The sequence below is a fragment of the Rhagoletis pomonella genome, unplaced genomic scaffold, assembly GCF_013731165.1.
Source record: "Rhagoletis pomonella isolate Grant_MI unplaced genomic scaffold, Rhpom_1.0 Rhpom_scaffold_00004, whole genome shotgun sequence".
NCBI classification, from domain to species: Eukaryota; Metazoa; Arthropoda; class Insecta; order Diptera; family Tephritidae; genus Rhagoletis; species Rhagoletis pomonella.
In genome coordinates, this window is record NW_023458558.1 from 16,577,075 (window position 1) to 16,583,284 (window position 6,210).

Consider the following 6,210-nt stretch of genomic DNA (forward strand, 5'->3'; position numbering starts at 1 on the left):
GTATTTAATGTTCGGCTCCGCCCGAACTTAGACTTTCTTACTTGTTTGTATAGATTTTGAAGCCCTTGCCAAATTTTTTCACAAACTAAAATAAGTATTTTCATTTTTCAATCTTATTTTATTGATTGAAAAATTGTAGTTAGATGTTTTTTATTAATTTTATATCTAAATACTGGAAAATTTTCCACTGTAGTAAATTAAATCAAAAGTAAAATGAGGAAACTCTTTTTTGTTAAAGTTGCTTAATAAACTTTGCATTAATCAGTATGGAAAGGGATGTTAGATGAGCCGATGTGAGTCGACATTTGAAGAGGTGGTTAGTGTATGAAGGATATTCCTAGCCTTCCTAGTGGTTGAATCTTCGCGGGGCCTACTATGGACACCGGTTGTTAACGAACTCCAGGAAAAGCTGAAAGGCAATGGTTGTGCAGATGACTTAGTCATCTACGTTGTTGGCTGGCATGAGGCATTATTTGCATCAGATTGCATGCTGCTCTAAAACTAACTGAAGACTGGTGTGCTGAAAAGAGCTAGCCAATAAACCCACTATTGTTGTCTCATTGTCTCATTTTCCAAAATAATGAAAGTCAACTTGACTGGACCCACCTTGCAAGCAACAGTTCGCAGAAGAGGAGAAGTACCTAAGGGTAACTCTGTACAGAAACCCCAATTGGAACTCACATCTCTCGAATGTTAACTCCTTCAAGGAGGCACTCCGAAAGACTTCTTGAACTTACTTACTTACTGGCTACCTGACAGGACACTGCAAGGCAAGGTACCATTTGAGTAAAATGGGGCTTTCTATAGAAACGGACTTCAAGTTTTGTGGGCTGGTGGAGGAAGCCTCGTATCATCAATCGTTGACTGATACACCTTGGAGAACGATTTACTTATCCATCCAAAATTGGGAACATAGCACCCTCCAAAGTGCTTAGTTTCCCGAATAGCCTAAGGTTTGACTGACTACAATTAGGGTTCAGCACAATAAATCTTCGTAGGTCACATCGCTATTTTTCCCGACCTAATAATAACAATAGCGTCGTCGGGGCATCTTATTCCAATTTGATTTAGCCTGCTGCAATATCCAAAAAGGAGTTGAGTCAAAAATATAGCCAGCCTCCCGTAGCAACTCAGCTCTAACTTCTGCGATAGGTGGCGTTGGACTGCAATGGTGGAATTCACGAAGCGAGTGTTGACGAAGGTGTCGATTGATCTCGATGAAAGGATTCTCTATAGACTATATTTGTATATTTGGTCTGGTTCAGCGAATGGTGTATTCTTCCTGATTTAACTATACTTTAAAATTGATAAGTTAACGGCACTAAGGTAACGGTACTGAAACGGCTAACTTATAATAATATTCCGGAATCAAACATCGAAACTCTTAACGGGCGTTACCACAAGGTGGTGTCCTCTTCCCGATTCTGCTTAAGTTTTGCATAATGAAGCTCCCTCAGTAACCAGAAAAAGTTTTCCAGGTTTCATTCGCTTAAGATTTCCTGATATTGACATACAAATAAAGTACCTTAACCATTTTTTCTCGTAAATAATATTATTTGGTTTTAGGCCGTCAACTTTAAGTCGACTTTCGCCAGACTAGTTTTCCGCGAATCCGATAAGGTGTATTTACTGTACTCTGTATTTATTTACTCTGTAGTGGGTCTATCGTCTGGATTCTAAGGCTGCCTCTAGACAGCATTTTCTCTTTATAGGAACGTGAACCAGATTAAACACTTTTTTCTACTAAGTAACTGAACTAATAACCGAACCAAAGTTTTCCACAAATGTTTTATCCGAACCGACAGCGAAACCACTTTTTATGAAGGCTTAGGGTTGTTTAATTCCCAAACCGTTGAACCGGATCAAAATCCCGGTTCAATAATGCATCGAAAAGGTATTATAGGGGAGTCGAAATGCCGGCTCTCTCTTGAGGATGAGGAAACTTCCGAACACATTCTGTTTGACTGTCCAGCCTTGGTTAGATAAAGAGCAATTTATTTCAAATATCCAATCGTCCATGCCTTAGTAATAATGAACTCGATTGCCAGGGCCCTTATGGGATTCATTAGGGAAGCCGAGGGTATATTGGGCATACTGGGTTAAGTAAAATTTTTAGAGACACAAAATACCTTTTAAGGCGTGTTGTGTCTTGGTTCTGTCATACAAGTGCATTTATCTTACCATATCTTCTCTCATGTATAGCTAGAGCTACAGCCATTGAAGTTCGGAGCTTCTCTAAATATATGTACATAATAATAGCTGGATAAATTATTTTCGGCGAAAAGAGTCATCAACTAGAGACACAGATTTCTAGGTTGTAGGAATATCTCTCTCTCTCTCTCTAATATGATCCGTTAACATATTATTTACTCATTTAAGAAATGACTCTTGTTCGTGATAGTCATCGAGTGTAAACTTACTTTTTAAAACATATTCAACTCACCTTTCCGCATTTTCCTCATTAGTGTATACACTTGAGTACATGCCATTTAGTCCATTCAATTGACATGTAAATTCGATGTTGACCACATATGGTGTACCCGTGTGCAACAATTCCCCCAATACGATGAAGAGCATTTCACGTTCTGGACTCAAATAGAATGACTTAACGGTAATACGTAGATAGGCCATGACATTCAAAATACTGACGCCTTCAATGTCCAGATCCTTGGCATGCATAACTATTAAATTAGTTTCCACGTCAACCTCTATCTGTACGGTTACATAGCCTTCGCAAGTGTTCGTTTCGAATTTCGGCTCCCAATAGAGTCGATATTTGACAGGTCTGATTTCAGTTGGTAAGCGATAAAGGACCTGAAAAATATTGTATAATGTAAAACCAAGGAGAATTAATATAAGGTGGTGTTACTAGCTCAGCTGATTTTGTGTATGTGCCGCACGGCTTCTGATATCAAATTGAAAAATTTTGTTGGAATTTCTACACACACTCTTACATATTTTGACAGTTTATGCCGCCAAAGCCCAGCAAACATTTGGAGTCATAAATGAGTCTTCAAGGAGTCCTATTTCGGAGCCATTACGCTCATTATGAGCTCATTTAAGAGTCCGATATGAGGGTGTTTCCCTTCCTCCGAAGGTCGACTTATTTGAGCTTAAATTCATACATAAAATGAGCCTCAGTATGAGTCATATTCGACTCTTATTGGCCTCATATACGGCTCATTTTTGGCCTCATATATGAATCATTTCAGACACTTTTTAGGGCTCTTATCGGCCTCATAAATTACTATGTACATTCGGACTCTTATTTTAGGTTGTTCTTTGAGTCTTATTGAACGCACTATATTTGCAAAGGCATTCGGAAAAATTCCTTTCAGATAACATATACACATTCTTACGTGCATAAACAGATTCCAACATGCATTCATTAGCAGCAGCTGCAGCTAAATTGTGTTAATTTTTTTGTTTTCTAATTATTTTCAATTTCTGTATAAACAAGTTTAGATATATCTAAATTTCAAATCTTTATTGTTTTTATATTGGCACAAGGTGCTGGCTCATAACTTGGATCATATATGAATCCCAAAAGATGCATATAAGAGTAAACAATTTTTTGTTTTTGAAACTCATATTTTTTACCTACCTAGGACTCCTTTCGGACTCATATATTCTGAACGCTCAGAATATGTTTGCGGGGAGCAAAAACAAAATACATGTAAATTTTTGTTTTTGTATTCCTGCTATCAGCTTATATTAATTCGCCTTGTGTAAAACTTAAAAAAAAATTTCCATGGAAATATTTCAAAAGTGGTCTAATGACATTTAAATCTGAAATGTTCGTGCAAAGTTTCAGATCGAGCACTTTAATTTGATACATGACTTGTCTCTGTACGATCAGTAGATCACTGGGAATAGGCGCCTTGCCTTATAATAATGAATAGTATAGATTTTTAATTACTAAAATTTATTTGTTGAATTTGTACACTATTACCGTTTTTGTATATTCTGCTTTTACCATTTTCTCATTACATACTTTCATACTAATTTTGGTTTTCAGTTTCTGTACTCCTTTGAGCTATGAAATAGTTGGTCACATTAAGCATACCCGAATTTTGAAAACTTTAATAAATCATAATTACTTTAATTATTGGTACTCAAAATAGTTTTTAAGAAAGGTTGTTAGTTTTTATGATTTAAAGGTGCTGCCAGTAGGAGGATTCTAAGTAATATTCGGAACGTATTTTCTACAGACAACTTTTGAAATATTATCAAAAGAAATAGTTAATATCCGTTCCCGAATTCGTAATAATCGGGTCTTAAAATGCGTATACATATTTGATTGCCGCTTTTGCCGAAATAATTTAATGATTACCAATGCTTTTCACAAGTGTCCGTAAACTTAAAAATTACCGTAACAATGTTAACACACGGCGAGAGTTTCTTTATTCACATTCCGAACATTCGGAATAAATTTCTCTGTTCACTTATTCATTAGAACATTATTCCCGGATAATATGGGGCCGGATAATCTGAACACATTCTTTAATTTTTTTCTGATAATTTTGATTTGAATTGAATTTTTTGCTGATAAACCACACGACTATTCTCTTCTAGATTCGGACTGAATAACAAAGAATCACGCCCACGGTCAACCAATAAAAAAATTTGTAATCCACAAACAGTGTGGCCAGACATGTATTTTAGTTGAAAAGGTTATGACTGTTAATTATGACTTTGCTACTCATTTGTACAATTTTGAATATGACTTTATTTCACTTCTAGATTGGAAATAACATCATATGGTTATACTTCCAAAACAAAATGGAAATAAGACCATATGGCCTCACTTGCAAAGCATTTCGTTTCCGCTTTCGGGAGAGCAGCTCATAGATGGACTTATTTTTTACGAATTTGCTCTCCACTTCACATATGCCTTTCGTAATTAAGATAAACCAATAACAAAAATGAAAAAGTAAAAAGTCTAAGTTTGGGTGAAGCCAAATATTAAATACCCGGCGAACGTATTAAATTTATAATTATTAATTTTTAAAAGTATTTTCGTCTTTCCCAAAACTACCGTTGCATGGTAAGCCGGGACGGTTTTACCCATATTTCAGACATCTTCGATGGTATTTTCAGTTAGACTTAATGAGATAAACGTATATAAATATGTATGTAGTTATAAGTGGGCGGTATCTTACTTCTTTTCGAGGCATTGTTGGAGTATACATTTTGAGTAAATTTGCGCCATTAAATTTCGAAATACTGCAGTTTAAGAATTTCTGAAATATGAGCCATTCTTTTTTAAGTCGGACGGATTTCGTAAACAAAAAATTGTGTCATGTATCCGATTCGATGGATTGTATACAGGAAATAAGCTAGCACGTGTTCAAGGAAATTTTTTTTACATTTTTTCTTCGGAGATATGATCCGCCAAAGTTTGAATTTTTTCGTGATTCTAACTAATCATTTACTACTTCAAATCATTATGTCTCAGGTTCTGCGCATCGTTGAGACTTCACCTTAACGTCGTTTTAAAGCTAAAGAGAAACGGGCTTAACACAAGATAGTCAAGATTTGCCTAAAGCTAACTTAGCTATCAACAGTTGAACTATTTTAAGTTGATATAGTGAAAACCAGTAAATTAGGGATTTAAAATTTTACCATCGTGTATTCCGTGTCTAATTCCCTACAACAGACGTGGTTAAAAAACAAAGTGAAAACATCAGTTTTGAATAAATTAGCTTCTGTAATTACTGATTTATTGAAGATTTTGTATTTCTCCAAATTACCGTTATATGGGATAAGGGCATGGTTACTGTCTACTTTCAAAAATTTTTAGCTGTTTTGTATGTTTTGCAAGGGCCAACAACTCTGTCAGATTTAGGAGATATTGGTGGAGCAGTAAACGAGATATACACATGTAATTATGAGTGGGCGTGGCTACGCCCATTTGACAAAAATTTTTAATATCACTTCTCGAGAAGTAATACTGGAGATATGCATTGCAGGAGCTGTTCTGTAATAACTAATGAAGGGAAAGTCTTAACAAAATAGCTTCTAGGATTGAAAGACTTGCCCATATAAGCAGTTTCAGATGCATAATTATATAAGTGTTTTTGCAATAGGTATCCGAAGTCTATACAACAAAAATTTGTTGGTGCTGGCAATCAGTCCAGATAAAGTATTAAACCATTTTATCTACAACCATTAATAGCAACTGAAATTGTTGCACCGTTTATTCAGCTA

The 6,210-nt window shown here is 35.6% G+C and overlaps 1 protein-coding gene across 1 annotated transcript in view; it reads right to left on the reverse strand.

The window, feature by feature from the left end:
• Window positions 1-2,370, reverse strand: part of LOC118737106 (glutamyl aminopeptidase-like) — a 21,099-nt gene extending 18,729 nt beyond the window's left edge. The window contains exon 1 of the mRNA XM_036467403.1: window positions 2,360-2,370. The gene's annotated coding sequence lies outside the window, so the exon portion shown is untranslated. The remainder of the gene's footprint in view (window positions 1-2,359) is intronic.
• Between the last annotated feature and the right edge of the window lie 3,840 nt (window positions 2,371-6,210).